This window comes from Dasypus novemcinctus, chromosome 17, assembly GCF_030445035.2.
Source record: "Dasypus novemcinctus isolate mDasNov1 chromosome 17, mDasNov1.1.hap2, whole genome shotgun sequence".
Classification (NCBI taxonomy): Eukaryota; Metazoa; Chordata; class Mammalia; order Cingulata; family Dasypodidae; genus Dasypus; species Dasypus novemcinctus.
Window position 1 is genome coordinate 100291354 of NC_080689.1, and position 20930 is coordinate 100312283.

Below are 20930 nucleotides of genomic sequence, written 5' to 3' on the forward strand. Positions count from 1 at the left end.
CCAGTCAGGTTCCAGATCCATCTATTAATTTTATTTTACCCTTGAAGAGCTTACACCTTTAATTTAAAAGGGGTGCTGAAGGGAGATGGATCTCTTTTCTGTAACTGCTTCCTGCTGGCCATGGGCTGTAGTCATTGCCTAATAAGGTGTAAAACTCTTAATTTATTCTAACTGGAGGAAGATGGATCTGGCATTCTGTATGAAGTTGGATGAAGTTTTCATATGGTTAATAAGAATGTTCACTCTGAAAGAAACAAACGTAATTAAAAATTTGGAATACCCATTTTTAAAAGAGGACAGATTGGATTACAGAAGTAGACAAGGTTAGGTGCCTATAAAGATGGCACTCCTTCAAAGCTGGTGGGAACAGAATATATATTCTTTTTTAAGTTATTCATCTTTAGAGAGAAATTGCAACAGACACTTAGCTTTGTCTGAAGACACATTCCAAGCTGTTCAATGATTGGCACTCATTCGCTCTGTCAGATGCGCCTGGTGAACTGGCACTCCTTGGGCAACTGGCTTCACTCAGGATTAGAACACTAAGTTGGAAATTCTCTTTGTTTTCACCTGTGGGAGTGATCAGAACTACAGAATAAAGGGGTTTTTTTTTGTTGTTTTTTTTACACCTTGGTTTTAATTGTACAATTTCTAGCAATTTTGACTTGTTCAATAGGTGACTCACCATCAGCAAGCAAGCCTCACCTTTGCTACACAGCAGAGTACAGTAGAATATAGAAGTTGACTGAGACTGGCTGAGACTGCCACCTTAGTCTATAGACATGTTTTTAACTGTTTAGAAAATGATTTTACCAAGAATTTAACATGTCTAATATACTTCTGCACTTGATCCAAAATAGAAAAGATAATGTTATAATTATTATTCATATATTTAGTACAGGATAAAAGTATAGCACTTAATATTAACTAACGTATTACTTAATGCATAAGGATTCAGAGTTGCAATTATTAGTTTTGAGTTTCAGGTTTGTAATACTTTACATGTTATCTCTCCATGAGAGCAGGCCATAATGCCAATTGTGTTTAAGTTTCACTTACTGTATCCTGGTATCATGGCTCCACTTAGCATGTTCTTCAACGCAGTGAGCAAGTCGCAGCATCCTTGATCTTAGAGAGAATTTCCAGTATTCTACTAGCCTGGTGCATAGTGCTCTCTGGCACTATGGAACAGTGCCAGTCTGGAGGCGATATCCATTGTACACTTGGCTGTACCGAGTCATTATTGGCTGCTGCAGGAACTTGAAACTGCAATGTAGTTTCCATTGACTTCAGAAGCAGAACCAGAGGCTGATAGCAAATATTTTTAATTGAGGGGTCAGTGACCAGCCTAGCCAATAACTCACATGGAGAGGCCACCTGTAATGTATTCAAGGCCTGGTTTGACTGCACAAGAGTTTGACAATGTTAAAGTTTATTCCTTGTTTTCATATATATTTTAAACAACTTAATGCAACACATATATCAAATGACTGTTCACTTACACAATTTTACTATGAAGATAACAGTAGGTACTTTAGTAATAGAAGAAAAATATTATTTTTCATTTTTAAAATGAAAACAGAAGATTTCCAATAGAATCAAGATAACTTTTTATTACCATTTACTTATATATGTACTTTGCGGTGGCCTTCAGACAGGTTTTATTATCATTAAGTTATTTCTGCTACCAATACCAATCTAAGTTTTAGTTGACAATGACTTCTAGAACTAGAACTATTTAAACATTTTCAGTTTGGCAGATGTTTTACAACCTCCTTATAACTGACTATAACCACATTGACTTAGACATTTCATGTTTAAATAAACTTATTAAATTACAATTACCAAAGAAATTTACTCTATTTATTTAAGAGAGCATATCTACAATCTTTTTCCTTTAGCCTAATTTCACCAATGTGAACTTACAATTTTCATTACTCTAAAGATTTTGTATATATAATGTTAATTTAGTTTATAAATTAACTATGGGAGATTACACTCAAGTTAAATAAAATTGAAACCATAATAGTTTATGCAAGGAATGTTCTCTTTTTCCCTTACAGGAAGCTAAAAACTTCTTTTCTTTAAGTTATGAAAATTAATAATTTTAAAGCATACTGACTACCAAGTTTTAAAACACATTACACAATTACTTAATTTTTTAAAATCATAACCCAGGAAAGATCTCTCCATAGTTTTTATGGACTTTCCTTTACTTACTGAAATTTGTTAATAGAGCCACTAATTACCTTTATTTTGTTGGAAAAAAATCTTCTGGAAGAAAATAAGGCTCACCAGATTGTGGAGAAGAAAATAATTTATTTTCAATCTTGCAAGAAGGGGCGCAGAGCCAGATATGGCTGGTGCCCCGAACAAAAAAAAATGACACAATTTATACCCCCAAGCCTAGCATGCAAGCTCTTCCTGTTTTTCCATAGATTGGATACTTCAGAAGTTACATCTTATCTGAGATTTAACTTTCCCATGCAAAAGTTTGTGATTTAACTGCTTCCTCTATCACATTCCAACCATTTTATTTTTTACCTGCTCCCCTTTGTCAAATAAGGAATAGAATTTAGTGCTGAAATGGCACTGACTTAGCTCCTTCTTGGGCATCCTTCCACTGCCCACAGGACTGGCCTAAACTGGTCTCCTCCACTGCTGTCCAACCCAGGAGTGGGAGACTGAGGCAGCAGGCCACCAGGTTACATCAACATTTTTCTTATGTGAAAATTAACCTAATCTTTGTCTTTTTACATTTTATGGCTGACAAAAGGTTTAAACTGGGAAATTACAGGGCAAACTGATTCTTAATTCCCTAGCCTAGTAGATAGGTTTAATCTGCCACACCTAGTCTTGCCTTTAAATCTCTTGCAAAGAGAAGGCCCTTTCCCAATGATTTCTATAATCAGATTTCTATGACTTTTTCATCCTGCTTAGTTTAATTTGGGCTTTAAGAATATTTATTTACATATATAATACATATTTAATTAACAATTTGAATAGAGCTCTAAGAATTTTCATTTGTTAATTTGATATTATTATCCTGATGTATGAAGACATACAGTGAGCAAATGGGCAGACACAAAGAGTTAGACACAGAAACAAAACTCATTGATATTATTTATAATTTGCATTATTTTATATACTGTTTAGCTTAATTTGGGGTCCCAAAATATATATTACTTATAACTGCATATTTAACCTCAACAATTTGAGCAAATAGGCAGACATGAATAGTTTGACACAACATAACTTTAGTACTTTAAACTTCTAATTCTTACAAAACAAGTGTGACTGCAAAACATTTCAAAGACTCTTGAAACTCTTTAATTTGCACTATGACTGTGCAGTTTTATACCATGACTATGCAGTTTTACACAAGAATTTTCTTTCTTAATGGATTGTAACCAAAATGTTCTCAATGCTTTAGCACTATTTTTTTGTTTCAGAACTTTATATTTTACTTTGAATTTAGCAGAATTTTGGATAAGCAACAAGATTAATTTTATATATATTTACTGAAGCTATTTGAAGCCTAAGGGAGACAGACTGGTTTCTCTCATGAATTGCCACTCTTAGGAACACTGACTGTCAAGGCAGGAGACTTCTCCCCCTCGACCCCCCTTTTTGATTTTTGGAGATAATAAAACTCCAGTGGTCATTTAACCTTATTCCATCACGCAGCAATTTATTTAGTTTACGCTTGAATTCATGAGAGAAAGGGTTACTAATACCAGGAGAGGAGACAGCAATGTCCCAGCTCTTCTCAATTATGAAATAACCATAGGAAAAGGCAAAGGGTGAGGTTAGGCTTGAAGTAACCATAAACAAAGGAAAGGTTAGTTTAGAATTTACACTTAAATAATAGTTTCAGGTTAAATTTACCCAGCTATAATTTCAGTTATTGTCTTTCCACTGTTTTATAATATAAATGCATTTATAAATTTTTTTAACTCTTAGTTACACTTTTTATTAATTTTTTTAAAGACCTATTAATTTTATAACACCTTTAAATACTTTTCATTCAACTTATAACATATTAAATTAACTTAACCATTACTTTAATTTTTCCTTTAAAGTAAAATTTTTCCTTTAAAATAAATTTCTTGCAGTTAGTTTGAAATAAAAAGCAGCTACTTTTCAGGATTTGATTTCTAGAACATAAATGTTCTTTTAAAAGAGGTAAGACTTCTTCAAACAATGAGGAAATGATAAGGTTAAAGCACAAGAAGCTATTTGATAAAAGATTTTCTTTGTATATTGATCTTACTCAATTTTAATCATAAAAATTTTCCTTCCACAAACCTTCTACACTTTCAGTATTCATTCAGGTTCTGTCCCACACTCTACTCTTTCCAATAATCAATCATTTTATCTTAGGACAAAATCATCTTCTGTTTCCTTAACAATAAAAACACACTCCATATATCCCACATACTAAGTTACCAGGCAAACTTCTTACAACATATAATTGCCATTAATACTAAACAAGTTTGTTAAAATAATGAACTTTTCTTCACTTTAAATACTTAGTAGCATGTAATACCAGAAACAGTTTTTCTGGAAGCAAGTTGGCAGGGGAGACTGGCTGCCGAATAAGTTTGTTATAAAATTGCCTTTTATTATTATTATCAATTCAATTTTTGTTAAATAATGACTTTCTGCAATTAGCCATTTAAATACCTTAATTTAAACAATGCTTTGTAAAACTTTTATAATTATTTATACCCTTAAGACAAATTTTACCTTCAAAGAACACATTCTCTTACTTAAAGTTACTACAATACCTTCTAAGAACCTGGGCAGAATGCAAAGGTATTTTGGCTTTGACACCCTAGGGAGGGAATTTTACTGCATTTATTCTGATTCTGCTTTTTACCCCCTTCACGGCAGTCAGGTGCACAACAATCAAACAGGAATGCAGCTTATGAATAGAAGGTGTGGACTCACTGGAAAGGGGCAAGCCACTCCCCCCTTTCCAGCTTTCAGGCCAAAATGGGCAGACAAAACCTACTCAAATTCAGCAACTCTCCAGGGGACCCAGCCACCCTGACTGGGGCAGCCCCAACAAACTTGGGTGCATGGCACAGACACAGATGGCCTCCAAGCCCCGGCAAAGGGCCAGACCAGAGACAAGACAGCAGAGCATGCACAAACATCTAGACTCCGCAAACATCCAGACTCCTCAGTTTTGCACCATAATCATTTCACCCCCTTGCCAATGGCAAGGGAGGGCTCCAGCTCAGCTGTAATTCTACTTTAATAAGGACACAACTCCAACAACACTAGCATTGAGCTGACAAAGACAGAAGCACAAAGGTCACTAATCTGACCCACAAGTTTATATATATTTTCACCATGGCTGCCCCCACAGCCATCACAAACCTCAGAACACTTAACATTTGGTATAAAGCAAATTCATTCACAATTTAGCACCATAACAAAATATTTCAGCTAGACTTTTTCCACTGTTTAAACTTTACACCCAGACCAAGCTCCACCAGAAAAGCCGATCCATTTTCCTGTAACCAAGTTTTGTTTTTCTTAATCTAGAGCAATTTCCAGGACATTAGGACTTGAACCTATAAATAGCCCTTTTTACTAAAATCAAGACTCCACTCCTTTAGTGGATATAAGACTAGACAAACCCAAAACACTAGGGCTTTTTCCCAGTTTTTCTCCAGGACATTAGGACTTGAACCTATAAACAGCCCTTCCTATTAAAATCAAGACTCCACTCCTTTAGTGGATAGAAGTCTAGTACCAGATTCTAACATGCAGTTAGACAAACCCAAAACACCAGGGCTTTTCCCCGGTTTTTCTCCTTTTCCCAAGCCTAGAGAGAATGGCTTCCCCCCAATTTTCTGGGGCTACTAGGGTTCTCTTGGGAGGTGATCAGCCTCCCCTTCCTAGCAATTAAAGCTAGGGCCTTCCAGACTGTGCTCACCTGGGGAGTCTTACCTTCTTCCATGTTCAGAGTTCTTTTTCATTCCCAGAATCTTTCTCTTCAGACCCTCCATTGCCCTCAACTTTTGTCGGGAAGATTCTGGTGGAGCCCACATCTTTTCTGGATTAAATTTAATCCAGGGGTGCCCAGATTTGGGGTTCACCTGAGTCCTCCCGGCTTCCTCGGGGATTTGGAAGGGGCAGCAAAATGCTACCGTCTCTGGCCTTCATTTGATGTCCCATCTGGGTCACCAAAAATGTTGTAGAATTTGAGAGAATTTCAATTACTTGAGTATAGAGAGGCCAGGACTCAGGAATGATTTTGAGAAGGAAAAATGTTTATTGATGGCCGGCCGGACTCGGAAACTTTCTGTTTGAATCCCGAGCCCCGAACAAGATTTTTTAGCCCCTTTTATACAGAGAGGAAAGGCCAAATGGTCCTTCTGTTTCAGTTCTCAATAGGCTTGAATTAGCATATTTTTCCACATCTTAGTAAGCTTTTAGCATGGACCTCAGGCATTCAATAAGTTTTTAGCATATTTGCTTTGCATTTCCCCTGAATACTTAAAGTTTATAGGCCTTGCATTGTTAAACTGTCTCCTGCTCACCAAGGGCAGGACTGCAACCTTTCATCATCCCACACCCACAAGTCACAGATAGTTTAGGTTACCTCTGGAGACAAAGAGCCTGCCACCCACAGCCCACATCAATACAACTAAACATAAACTTATCATACAGCCCAGCAAGTGCACTCCTGCACATTAATGACATATAAATGAAAATATATGCCCAAACTAAAGCCTTAGTTTGTTGTTTGAAAATATCTAATCAAACTGGTAAATCTCTAGCTAGGCTAACCAAACATAAAATAGAGAAGATAAAAATTACTAATACCAGGAATGGAAGAGGGGTCATCACTACTGCTTCCACAGACATTAAAAGGATAATCAAACAAGACTATGAATATCCTTATGCCCAATAATTTGGTAACTTAGATGTAATGACTCAAAAGTTCTTGAAAGATGTAAATTATCAAAACTCACACAAGAATATATCATCAGAATAGTCCTATAACCATTAAAAATTTGAATCATTAATAACATTCCAAAAAACGAAGGACCTGGTTCAGATAGTTCAATAGCAAATTCTACCAAACATTAAAGGAAAAATGAAACCAAATCCCCACAATCTCTTTCAGAAACAATGCAGAGGGAACACTTCCTAACTCACTAGATGAGGCCAACATTACCCCAATGGCAAAACCAGAAAAATATATTAAAAGACTGGAAACCACATACCAATTTTTCTCATGAACATAAAAACAAAATTTTGTCCTATTGCCTGGGATTGTCCAGCTGACTAGAGGTCTCCTAGAAGGCAAACTCACGTAACAGGACAAATGCCTATAATGGTCCCTTCCCAGAATCTTATTATTGTGTATTTTGTAGGAAAAACACTCATTTTAATAAAAATCAAATGTTGAAAAAGCTACACAATGAAAGGTAAGCCTCCCTCTCATCCAGCCCCTGTTCCCTCAGTTCTACCACCGCCCAGACACCCACTTACCAATTTCACACACCTCCTTGCTGGATAAGCCATCTGGACACAAGTATATATGCCTGTGTCTCATTGTACACCCTATGTTTTGCAAGTTTTTTTTTTAACTTAAGTTATTCAGTCATTAAGTCAACCTTTATTAAAGAAATGTCCAAAATAGACCTAATAGCCTGACCATGTAACATAAAGTCATATCAGGATACTCTTAGTGAGAGGGGGTGACATGAAAAGGCAGGACAATGGATATAAACCATGACTGCCCTCAACAAGGGGGAGCACACAGTCATCCTGGAGCTCATTCATCTGTTTAAGAGCTCTGTAGAAACCCAGTTCATGGACTTTCTTTAACTGACAAATCAGTGATCTAGAGTCCCCCAGGTCCACCCAGATGAATGCACCACCTTCCGCTCCAGTAGCAGGAGGTCCAGTATTAAAGGATGAGACTCAGCACAGGTCTGCACCCTCCCCAGTGCACAGGACTAACACCTCCCACAAAAGCCCCAGGGTACAGAGCTGAAGGCAGCCTAGCACCTGAGGAGTCACAGCCATCACCAAGACCAGGCTGAAGGAGCCTGGACACAATCTACCAAGGCCTGCAGCCTGGAGCTGAGCATCGTGGGAGGGAGTGGGGCAGCTTTCAGCACTGCCCACATGCAGGCCCCACCCAGACCTCAGGGCCCACCCAAGGCCTCCAGACTGGGGATGGCCCCATCCACTTCCTGCTTCAGGCACCCAGGGTTCAGCTAGTGGATCACCTGAACCATTCCTCAACTTTTGACTGTTTTTCTTTAATCTTTAACATTTTCCATTTAATTTTTCAGCCCTTTCAGCTTTTCACTGTTTCTATCTACTTAAGCATTATCTTGTCACCCTATTTCTTAGAGATTATACTTCAATTTTGAGCTGTATTTCCGTTTTTCTTATTTCTTCTCATTCATTTTTTGAGTTTTTTTAATTTATGATATCTTACCATGTATTATTTCATTTTCTTAATGCCTGTTCTCTACTTTTCAGAAAGTATATTTCAGTACATAATATAGACCATGACAAAGAATTTTCATTCATTTGTTGTGGATTACTCTGCACCTACTCCTTTTCTCCCTATATTACTTTGATACTTGAAAATTATGTTTTTTCTCTGTTTTTCATATGATTAAATAAACTTTATAGACAGAAGTGAGGCTGAAAATAGCTTTCTAACAATACAGCTCTGTTTCTCTTTCTACATGTTTTATGAAATATTTTAAATTATGGAAGCTTTCTTCCTGATATTTTCAGATTCTGTACTTCCACTACTCTTCCAAGAAGGATCTTCACTCAGTTCATTACCTCTATGCACCTTCTCTTGTCTATTTTTTTTCTCCATCTGACTACTGAATGTTCCTTTTACATCTACTCCTCTCTTGAGAAACATTACCATGTTGCCAAAATCTAGTCATTCTCTATACATCTATAGATTTCCAAAATCAATGATCTATAAAAGCCTATATATATTAAAAAACAATATGTATGTCATTTCAATAAGTTATGCTATATTTCATTTCTGAATTATCTTGTTTTTGTATATTTAATGCATTGTATTCCTACAATCATTAGATTTTAGTTTCTTATACTTTATGACTACAGTTATTTTCTATTTAGTTTTAAATCAATCTATTTTCATACATATTTGGTGTTAGCAATCATGGTTCATATTCAGCAAATTTAGAAATTTTTTTATTGGTTTAGATTCATAATCAAATAGGTTCAGCATCATTTCTATCTGGACTACAATATTACCACCATATGACTTGATACCTATCATCAGACACATACATGTCCTCAAGGATTCTGGCTAATACTTGTTCTTACTCCAATTAAAATACTATTTTATAAATAACCCATAGAAAGAAAAATTCATTTAATAGGGTTTATTGAATTTTTAAAATTTAAGAACACATCAAAATATTTCAGGCATAGTCTATCATGATCTTATTATTAAACCTTGAACATATGGACATTAGTGAGAACTAAGTTCTTCAAAACCACAAAAATGTAGGTATTCTACAAATAACTCACATTCCAGGATTTCAGAAATGCACTCACAGGATGCCTATAATCTGGGACTTTCTGCTGCTCACTACATGGATGGTCATTTGTGGAAGTCATTCTACTCTGTTCACAGCTGCATTTAAAAAATCCACAGCTAACATCACACTCAATAGTGAAATACTGAAAACCCTTCCCAACAGTTCATGAACAAGATGAGTTAACTCACTTTCATCACTGATTTTCAACATTGTACTAGAAGTTTGAGCCAGAGCAATTGGATAAGAAAAAGAAATAAAGTCATCCATATTGGAATGGAAGAAGGAAAGCTATCCCTATAGATGACATACTCCTTTAAATACATAATTCCAAAGAAGCCACAACACTAATGCAACAATAAAGGCATTAAGCAAATTTGCATCATAGGAGATAAATACACAAAGTCAATTTTATTTATATAGCACAACAAAAAAATTAGTCCACTCAATATCAGCTGCTAACAAATAAAATAGCTAAAATGAATTTAATAAAAGGATAAAACACATGAACACTAGCAAAACATAACTGAATGAAACTAAACAAGACCTAAACATATGGCAAGACATCTATTGTTCAACGATGATAAGACTGTATTGTTCTAATATCAATACTACCCACACGGAACTACAAATTCAATATAATAGTTATAAAAATCCCAGCAGCCATTTTTGTTTACAGAAATGGAAAAGCCAATTCTCCAATTTAAATGGCTTCAATAAGTGTCTTTAATAGAGAAAACAATCACCTTTCTCCCTTGTGAGACTGGGGTAGACTAATTTATATAACATGAGGAGGGCTTTCATTGAGATCTGGTTGACTTGGGTAGGAATATGTGGGATTCTCTGAGGGATATTGGGGTTTGGAGAAATTTGAGTCATAATTCTCCCTGTTAATGGAGGGCAATATTCCCCGTAAATCTCATGGGGATGCAGAGGCCAGGATGTGGAATATCTCTGAGTATGGAGCTGTTTCTCCATTGTTGTATTTTCATTTAGGCTGGGAGCAGTTTTTGGTTCTCAGAAGGAAGCAGAGGTCTCTGAAAAAATAATTGATCAAGTACCCTCCTCTTTATACCCTAAATCACAGGATCTGCAGTGAGTTAAGCATGAGCAAGGGTATGAAAATTCACTCAACATCACTAGTGACCAGTAAATTAATAAGAAAACTAGGTCTCACTGCTACATCTTTTGGAGTGTACATGATCTGGATGAGGAAGGACTGAAATAGGAAGGTGCACACTCCAGGCTGCTGAGGGAGTTGTTTAGATCTTTAGTCAGGGAAACACCTGTTGACCACTTCTAGAGAAGTTCTCATATCATTCTATTTTTCAACTCCAAAATTTCTATTTCCACTAAATGAATACTTTCTAGCCCTTTATTGATATTCTCTACTTGGGGACACACCATTCTCATGTTTTCCTTTCACTCACTGAGCACATTAAAAATTTGTAGATGCACTAATCTGGAAAATGGTGTCAATGGAAGTGGGCACTGCTGATCTCTTTTGAAAAAAAATGGCAGAGAGGGGGCAGGGGCCTAACTTGAGTGAGCTGTTTTGGGAATCCAAGGAGCAGGAGGCAGCAGGCATCATTCAGGAGGGAGCTGGGCAAAGAGATAAAGAGCCCAAGGGAAAACCATGAGGTGCTCACCCCTGTGGTTGGAAAAGGTGGTGGGAAAGCCCCACCCTCAAGGCAAATAGCCTCCATAGACCCCCTGGTTCTCAAAGGCCAGCTGAGGGGGAGGGAGCATTCCCTGGAGGAAGGGGGTCTGGCACAGGGTGGGGAGTGGTTTCCCTTCTGTGAGTTTGGAAAACTCAGCACCCTTTGAATCTCCAGGAGGATACCAGCCAGCACTGGGGTGGCCCTGGGGAGAGCATAGAGGGAATCTGCTCAGGCAGGCTGTCACACCCAGCCACCCTGGGAGAGAGGAACTTGATCAAGGAGGGGCAGGGATGGGCACTCAACTAGCCCAGCCCCTGAAAACTGTTAGAAAGTCCAACTCTGAAGGGAAACAGGGCCTGGAAGAGCCAGACAAGCTTCCAAAAGCCTGTTTGGCTCACAGAGCTGCTGTAGCACAAGAGGGAAGCCCCTGCCTTGCATGTGGGTGCCTGGTTGGAGCCCTGGTGCCTCCTGAGTGAAGGGATCCAGAGAGAGGAGGCACACTGTGAGCACCTCATGATAGGGACATAAGGCTGAGATTCTATTGTTTCTTTAATGGTTTCTTGGATTTTTTCCCTTTTTCCTTTATTTTACTAGGTAAAACTGAATGCATCACCTGTGGAAGGCAGGCTGTAGGTGACTGACTGATGAACACCAGCAGCCTATGAGGTCTCTGGGGGCCTAAGAGGGAAGGCTGCTCTTCTGGGGTGGCTTCTTTCTTACTCTTTTGTATTCTTTGCTCTTTTCCCTTTCTTTGTTCCTTTTTTTAAAACTTATTTTTCAACCTATTTTATTTCTCTTCCTTTTGTTTTTCTGCCTTCTGACTTCCATTGCTTTTCTTTCATTCTACCAGTTCTTCTTTGGTCTTAATTTTTTCTCTCTTTCCTTTTTCTTTCCTTCTACTTTCTTCTGATGTGCTTGGCATTTTAATTTATTCTATTTTTTTTCTATTTTCATTCTTGTTTAATTTTTTCTATTCCAACTCTTTTTATTCTTATTCCTTTGTATTTTTTTATGGTTTTTTACTTATATTCATTAGTTTCCTAGCTCTTATGCAGTTCCTCTTTACCTTTTTTGCATTATTATTACTATTCTTCTTCTTCTCTTATCTCTTTCCTTTCCTATGGGCTAGCATTTTTTTCAAGGGAACAGAGACAACTGAGAGGATATTCTAGAGGACCAAATATCAAAAAACTTTTTTTAAAGATTCATTTTAAAGATTTCTCTCCCTTTCCCCTCCCCCCAGTTGTCTGCTCTCTGTGTCCATTTGCTGTGTGTTCTTCTGTGGCCCCTTCTGTCCTTATCAGTGTCACCTGGAATCTGTTTCTTTTTTATTCATCATCTTGTTGTGTCAGCTCTCCGTGTGTGCAGCACCATTCTTGGGCAGGTGCACTTTCTTTCAAGCTGGGCAGCTCTCCTTACAGGGCACACTCCCTGCACATGGGGCTCCCCTACTTAGGGGACACCCCTGCTTGGCATGACAATCCCTGCATGTATCAGTACTGTACATGGGTCAAAACCACATGGGGCAAGGAGGCCTGGGGTATGAACTGTGGACCTCCCAGGCAGTAGGCTGATGCCCTATTCATTGGGCCAAGCCTGCTTCCCCTGAAAAAACAACCTTGAGGACTGCCAGGAAAAGTGATGAAGAAGGTATGTAGAGACTGACACACCTATGGGAGAAAAATAAATTTTAAAATCTTTTAAAAAAAAAGACACTGGGAGAACATACTGAAGAAATTGAAAACATACATACGTAAAAAGATAATGGATATGATGTTGATTAATGCCACAATGCAGGAAATCAAAAATACACTGAAACCACAAAACAGCAGATGTGAACAGACAGAGGAAAGAATCAGTGAGGAGGAAGGGAGTATATCTGAAATCAGATAGCAAAACAGAAGTATGAAAAGACAGAAAAATCCCATCAGGGACCTAAGGATTTGAATCGCAGAAACATATGCACTGTAGGCATCCCAGAGGGAAAAGAGAAGGAAAAGGGGACAGAAGCAGTGCTGGAGGAAATGATGGCTGATAACTTCCCAACCCTACTGAGGGAGAGGGATGCACATGTCCAGGAAGTAAAGCACAACCCAAAAAGTATAAATCCCAACAGCTCTACCAAAGACATATACTTGTCAAATTGTCCAATGCTCATGACAAAGACAGCATACTGAAAGTAGCAAGAGAAAAGAGATCCATCACATACAAGGGTAGCTCAAAAAGATTAAGTGCTGATTTCCCATCTGAAACCATACAGGCAAGAAGGCAGTGGTATGACAGAGTTAAGGTGCTAAAAGAAAAACTTCCTGCCAAAAATTCTCTATCCAGCAAATCTGGCATTCAAAAAATGAAGGAGACAGCAATAATTAACAGATAAAGAGAAATTAATAGCATTTGTCAATAAGAAATCTGACATTCAAGAAATACTAAAAGGAGGGAAGTGGACTTGGCCCATGGATAGGGCATCTGCTACCACATGGGAGGGCCACAGTTCAAACCCTGGGCCTCCTTGACCCATGTGGAGCTGGCCCACATGCAGTGCTGATGCACACAAGGAGTGCCATGCCACATAGGGGTGCTCCCTGCATAGGGGAGCCCTAGGCACAAAGAGTGTGCCCCATAAGGAGAGACACCCAGTGTGAAAGAAAGTGCAGTCTGCCCAGGAATGGCACCACACACATAGAGAGCTGACACAATAAGATGTTGCAATGAAAAGAAACACAGATTCCCATGCCACTGACAACAACAGAAGTGGACAAAGAACACACAGCAAATGGACACAGAGAACAGACTATGGGGTGGTTGGGGGGAAAGGGTAAATTAAAAAATAAATCTTTAAAAAAAAACTAATGGGAGTTCTTTAGGATGAAAGGAAAAAAAGGAGAGAGGTGGAGGAGGGTGTAAGAATAAAAAGATAAGAAGAGAAATAAAAACAACGTATGTCATATATAAGTCTAAAAAAATGTGGCTAATATAAGTAATTCCCTGACAGTAATAACATTTAATGTTAAAGGCTTAAACTCTTCAGTCAAGACACACAGACTGGCAGAATGGATAAGGAAATATGAGCCATCCATATGCTGCCTACAATAAACTCATCAAGGACCCAGGGATGCAAGGAGACAGAAAGTGAATGAAGGGAAAACAATTGTACCTGCAAACAATAATCAGAAGTTGAGAGTAGCTATAGAAAAACCATACAAAATACACTTTACATGCAAAACTATTATGAGACAAAAAAATGACACTATATATTTAAAAAAAAGAGAAATCTATCAAGAACAAAGAACAATCAAAAACATTTACACTCCAAACCAGGGAACCTCAAAATACATGAGACAAACAAGGGAAATAACTAAGTGGGGAAATACATGCCTCTACAATTACTCTGGGGAACTTTAACACACCATTATTACCATTAGGCAGAACATCTCAATGAGAATCAATAAAGAAGCAATGACCCTAAATAATACATTAGAGGATCTGGACCTAACTGACATACACATAACACTACACTCAAATACTGTACCATATACAATCTTTCTGAGAGCACATGGATCATTTTCCAGGATAGACTATATGCTAGGCAACAGAACAGCTCTCAATGAATTCAGAAAGATTTAAATTACACAAAGTAACTTATCTGACCACAATGGACTGAAGCTGGAAATCAGCAAGGAGCAGAGAAGCAGATTAGGCACAAAGACATGGATGTTAAACAATACACTCTTAGACAATCAATGGTTCAAAGAGAAAATTGCAAAAAACTCAGTAACTACCTTGAAATGAATGAAATAACACAACATAGCATAACCTATGGGATGCAGCAAAAACTGTACTGAGAGGAAAATTCATAGCCATAAGTGTTGATATTAAAAAGAAGTGCTAAAATCAAAGATGTAACTGCACACCTGGAGAAACTAGAAAATGAACAACAAGCTAACCCCAAAGGAATTACAATGGAGGACATAACAAAGATTAATACAGAACTAAATGAAATTGAAAATAAGAAAGGACTACAAAAAATAAAACCAAAACCTGGTTCTTACAGTTCAATAAAATTGACAAAGCCTTAGCTACACTAACAAAGAAAACAAAAGAAGATGCAAATACATAAAATAAGAAATGAGGAAAGGGAAATCACCACTGGCCCCACAGAAACAAAGTGTATCATAAGAGGATACTTTGAAAAATTATATGCCAAAAAGAATAATTTAGAGGAAATGAGCAAATTCCTAGAAACACACAAGTAGTTTACACTGGTGAAAGAAGAAAAATGAACTCAACAGACCAATCACAGGTAAAGAGATAGAATCAGTCATCAAAAACCTCTGAACTAAGAAGACCCCAGGAAATGACAGTTTCACATGTGAATTCTACCAAACATTCCAGAAAGAACACCAATCCTGCTTAAACTCTTTCAAAAAATAGAAGTAGAAGGAACATCACCTACCTCAGTCTAGGATGCCAACATTACCCTAATACCAAACCCAAACAAAGATGCTACAAGAAAGGAAAACTACAAACCAATCTCTAATGAACCAGATGCTAAAATCTTCAACAAAATACTTGCTAATCATATTCAACAACACATCAAGCAAATTACACACCATGACTAAATGGCTTTCATCCTGGGTATGCAAGGAACATTAAACATGAGAAAATCAATCAATAAAATATACCACCTAAAGAGATCAAAGGAAAAAAAACACATGATCATCTCTACAGATGCAGAAAAAGAATTTGACAAAACACACCCTTTCCTGATTAAAACACTCCAAAAGATAGGAATAGAAGGAAACTTCCTCAACATAATATAAGGTATTTATGAAAAACCCACAGCTAAATCATAAAGACAATGGTGAAATCCTAAAAGCTTTCCATCTAAGATTGGATACAAGAGGATGCCCACTGTCACTGCTCTTATTTAGCATTGTGTTACAAGTACTTGCATGAGCACTGAGGCCAGAAAAGATGTAAAAGGCATCAAAATTGGAAAGGAAGAAGTAAAAGTTTCACTATTTACAGATGACATGATCCTATACATAGAAAGCCCTCAGAAACAAAGCTTCTAGAACTTATGCATTCAGTAAAGTCAAAGGTTAAACAATAGGAAAAAAATAAGTAGCATTCCTCTACACCAATAACGAGCAATCTGATCAGGAAATCAAGAAAAAAATACCATTTACAATAGAAACTAAAAAATCAAAATACCTAGGAATAATTTAACTAAAGAACTAAATGACTTATACGCAGACAACTACAAAGAACTATTAAAGGAAATCAAAGAAGACTTAAATAAATGGAAGAATATTCCCTGCTCATGGATAAGAAGACTAAATATCATTGAGATGTCTATCCTACCCAAACTAATCTACAGATTTAATGCAATCCCAATAAAAACACAGCATTTTTTAAATGGATTGGAAAGACTTACCATGAAATTTATTTGGAAGGGCAAGAGTCCCTGAATATTCAAAGACATATTGACAAAGTACAATGAAATTGGAGGAATCACACTACCTGACTTTAAAGTGTATTACAAAGCTACAGTGGTCAAAACTGCATGGTACTGGCACAAGAACAGACTTAATAACTAATGGAACAGAACTGAGAGTTCTGATATTGATCATGGCATATACAGTCATTTGATCCTCAGCAAAGCCACCAAGCCCACTCAACTGAGAGAGAATGGCCTTTTCAACAAACGGTGCTTCGAGACTGGATATGAATATCCAAAAGAATATTCATCTCACACCTTATACAAAAACTAACTAAAGATGGATCAAAGATTTAATTATAAGAGCCAAGACCATAAAGACCTTGGAAGGTAAGTAGGGAAGCTTCTATCAGACCTTGTAATAGGAAATGTCTTCATGAACTTCAAATCCAAAGGATGAGAAACAAAAGAAAAACATAGATAAATGGGACCTCCTCAAAATTAAAACCATTTGCACCAGAAAGGAGTTTGTGACAAAAGTGAAAAGACAGCCTCAACAATGGTAGAAAGTATTTGGTAACAAAATATCTGACAGGGGCCTAATATCCTGCACATGTAAAGAAATCCTGTACCTCAAAAATAAAAAGACAAACAACCCATTTAAAAAATGGGCAAGTGATTTGAACAGACATTTCTCCAAAGAAGCAATACAAAAGGCTAAAAAGCATATGAAAAGATGCTCAACATCACTACTAGGGAAATGCAAATCAAAACTACAATGAGATACCATCTTACTTCCATTACACTGGCGGACATTAAAGAAATCAGAGGACTAAGGTGTTGGAGAGGATGCAGAGTAATGGAAACCCTCATCTACTGCTGGTGGGAATGTAGAATGGCCCAGCCATTGTGGATGACAGTTTGGGATTTCCTCAAAAAACTAACTGTAGTTCTGTCATAAGACCCATCAATTCCACTGCTGGGTATATACCCAGAAGAACTGAAAACAAAGACAAGAACCGATTATGCACAACAATGTTCACAGCAGCATTGTTCACTATTGCCAAAACTGGAATCAACGTAAGTGTCCATTAAGAGATGAATGGATAATCAAAATATAGTCTATACATACAATGGAATATTATTAAACTGTAAGAAGGAATACAGTACAACACATGGGATAACATGAATCTATCTGAAGGACCTTATGCTGAGTGAAGCAAGCCAGGCATTGAAGGACAAATATTACATGACCTCTTTGATAAGAATTAAGCTAAGTGAGCCAACTCAGGGAGCTAGAGTCTGGAAGATAGGTTTACAGGAAATAGAAAGGGATAGAAGGTTGTGACCCAATCCCATAGGGGTGAAATCTATAAGGTTTGAGTAGTTGTGCAGTGAAGGGATATGACAAGGGTGTAGGGATACTGTTGGGTTGGGTGGTGCAAGCTTGACAGGGAGCTAGGTAGGGAGGATGGCTTGGTTGGTCCATGGAAAGGGAGGAACGGTTGGGGAAGGTAGCAGGTGAACACTGGGGATTGGCAGGTATGTGGTTGAAACTACAATGCTGAGAAAATTGTTTTGGCAATATGAAAAGGAAGGGCTACTGGTTTAGGGTGTTGAAGGGAGGTATATTTAGGACAGGGCACACCTGGGGCAGTCTTCTAGAGAAAGTGCAAGTGATGATGTTGTCATAGTGTGTTGGATTAGTGGAGGGAGACCCATATAATGAGTGGAAAGGAGTTGAACTCCCATACAGGGGAGCCTTGATATGTTCTCAAACACAGGGGAGGGTGTCTCTGGAGAGTATGGGTGGTTCCTAATAAGGGAGGACAGACTACTGTGTCAAGTCATCAGAATTATGAATCTTGTCCTTCAAGGAGTGAAGCCTGGTGATCAGAGTGGGTCCTGAGGGGAGGGAGAGGGAGGAAAAGATCAATGGAAGAGTAGGTATTTAGGGGGCAAAGGAAGTGTTCTGTATGATCTTGCAACGACAGATACAGGCCATGTTAAATTTCATCAGAAATGTATAAAAGTATCTGGTCTAAAATGTAAACCATAATAGAAACCACTGACTTTAGTTTGCAGCTATGTTTTAATACTTGTACATCAGTTGTAACAAATGTACCATCCACATGTAAAAAAGTTCTTAACAAGGAAAGGGGAAAAAGGGGAGGATGTTGGGTATATATGGGGTCCTATATATTCTATATGTGACTTTACTGTGACCTAAAACTTCTCTGAAGACAAAATGAAAAAGGTATAATACTGGGGAAGTAATGAAAGAAAATGTAACTGTACATATAGGACAACATATATTATGGTGATGAAAGGCAAAACTTAATTTTTTTAATTTTTAAATTTTTAATTTTTCTTATTTTAAATACCCTTTTTTAACCTTATTTTAGTTTTAGTTTTCTTAAATTATTATATATTTTATTTATGTTTAAACCTTTCATTATGACTTCATTTTCCTATTAAGTGAATTTGAAAATATTCTTGTTTTCATTTTTGAAGAAGTTTTAGATCACAGAAGGGTTACAACTATGGTAGGGGAGGACCATTGGTGTGGGGTGTCCATGATGGGGGAACATGGGAGGAAGCTCACCTGGGGATATATACAAGGTATATAAATATGTTCAAATGTTCATGGGGCATTGCCACAGTGGGTAGAGTAACATAACAACTGAAATAATATTGAAGTCCTATCCTTGGGAGCTTTGCCACATTCTCTAATGCTATAGCAACAATCCACCAAGGAGCAATTGCGGTCACCCCTCGGGCTGAAGTGTGGTTTGCTGGCCTGGCAGGGGAGCAGCCGCGGTAGGCCTAATTCCGCTGCCCCCATAATAGGGTGGTTGGTCGGGCCCACCGCCACCCCTGAAGGAAGCTCGGCATGGGCGCAGAGTGCCCTCGGGTCTCCCCTTCTCGGCAGCCATGCTTCTGCGGCCACCCCTCCTCCCAGATGGCGCCACCCGATGCCTTGTGGGGCGGCACCCTTCTTCTTCCTTCTCCCTGCGCGGGCGCAGGGCAGAGGATTCCAGTCTGCCCTTTTCCCCTCCCCCGACAGCAGCAACAGCCAGGTGTGGGTGGAAAAATCCAGCCCGCCCTTTTCCCTTCCCCCGACAGCAGCAACAGCCAGGTGTGGGCGGAAAAATCCAGCCCACCCTTTTCCCTTCCCCCGACAGCAGCAACAGCCAGGCATGGGCGGGAAACTCAAGTCTGCCCTCCACCCCAGCAACAGCAGCCACCAATCCCTAAACCCTGCCCCTTCCCCCAGCAACAGCGACAGCCAATCCCTAACCACCACCCCTCCCCCGTCCAGTACCGCCCACTGACCTTTCGCCGGCAACCAATCAGAACAGGGCGTGGCTTCGACCAATCAGCCTTCCCCAGCCCCTATAAAACTGTTGCCTCTCCCTCAGTAAAGTGGACTTGCGTGTTTACCTTGTCTCCGCGGTAGTTCTTCTGCCGTGCGCCCTCCAGTCCTGAGAGCCCCCGACAAGGGCCTGGCCTCCCTTGTCCCCAGTTCGTCGCCTGCTTCTCCGGGCGACCCCTTCGTCGCCGGCTTTGCCGGGCGACCCCTTCGTCGCCGGCTTCGCCGGGCGACCCCGTCAGCCGAACCGCGCAACCCCTTGTGAGACCGATCCCTCGTCTGCTGCCGGACCGACCCCTCGTCCCAAGTGGGACTGACCCCTCGTCCCAAGCGGGACCGACCCCTCGTCCAGAGCTGGACCGGCCCCTCGTCCGCAGCCAGACCCCACCTCTACTGACTGAGCAAGCCGCCGCAGTTGGCGCCCAACGTGGGGCAAGGCAACCCCACCACAGCCTCACTCCATAACCTGGCGGCCCCCCCCTCCTCTCTTCTCACCGTGGGACTTCTCTCGTGCAACATTGCTGCTACCTGAGCCTTGGCTACCTCATACGATCCACGGCGGTCTGGGAGAATCGCTGGATGGCTTTCTCCTTCCATGTCGGGGGCTTATACCGACCCGCTATGATTAAGAGGCGCCAATAAAACTCTCAGGAGCACGTGCCTGAGCACCTCCACCCCTGCCTTCACCTCTGCCTCCTCCCCTTCACGCTTGCTCCCCTTTGCCTTGCTCCACTGCTCGTCGTCCCGCCCTCCCCTCGTCGGGGCCTTCTCTTGGCCCGTGACCACCGTCGGAGCCCCACCGGCTCCGACCCCTCGTCTCACCGCGCACCTCGGCTCCCATCGCCGCGCTCTCAAGGTAAGGGCCCCTTTTCTTATCGGCT

At 39.3% G+C, this 20930-nt stretch overlaps 1 long non-coding RNA gene across 1 annotated transcript in view; it reads right to left on the reverse strand.

Moving 5' to 3' along the window:
• Positions 1 to 348: 348 nt before the first annotated feature.
• The window catches only part of LOC131274111 (uncharacterized), a 33530-nt gene continuing 12948 nt past the window's right edge, over positions 349 to 20930 (reverse strand). The window contains exon 3 of the long non-coding RNA XR_009181322.2: positions 349 to 570. This is a non-coding gene — a long non-coding RNA (uncharacterized lncRNA). The remainder of the gene's footprint in view (positions 571 to 20930) is intronic.